Raw genomic sequence first — 384 nt, 5'->3', positions numbered from 1 at the left:
CGGAATGCCTGAGCCTGCGGGTTCGAGACCCGCCTGGGCAACTTGGCGAGACCTCAGCTCTACAATAAATCAAAAATCAGCCGGGCGTGGTAGCGCGCGCCTGTAGTTCCGGCTACTCGGAAGGCTGAGGCGGAAGGATCACCTGAGCCCAGTGGGTCGAGGCTGCGGTGGCCGGGAGCGGCCACTGCACTCCAGTCTGGGCGACAGAGTGAGTCACCAACTCAAAAAAAAAAAAAGAAACCATTGTGACCAGGTACAGTGACTCACACCCGTAATCTCAGTGCTTTGGGAGGCTGAGGTGGGAGGATTGCTTGGCCCCAGGAGTTTGAGACCAGCCTGGAGAACACAGCAAGACCCCATCTCTTTAAAACATTTTTTTTTTTT

This window comes from Carlito syrichta, unplaced genomic scaffold (genome assembly GCF_000164805.1).
Source record: "Carlito syrichta isolate Samal-C Ts95f unplaced genomic scaffold, Tarsius_syrichta-2.0.1 Scaffold126635, whole genome shotgun sequence".
In the NCBI taxonomy this organism is placed as follows: domain Eukaryota; kingdom Metazoa; phylum Chordata; class Mammalia; order Primates; family Tarsiidae; genus Carlito; species Carlito syrichta.
Note: the sequence above shows the minus strand (reverse complement) of the source record.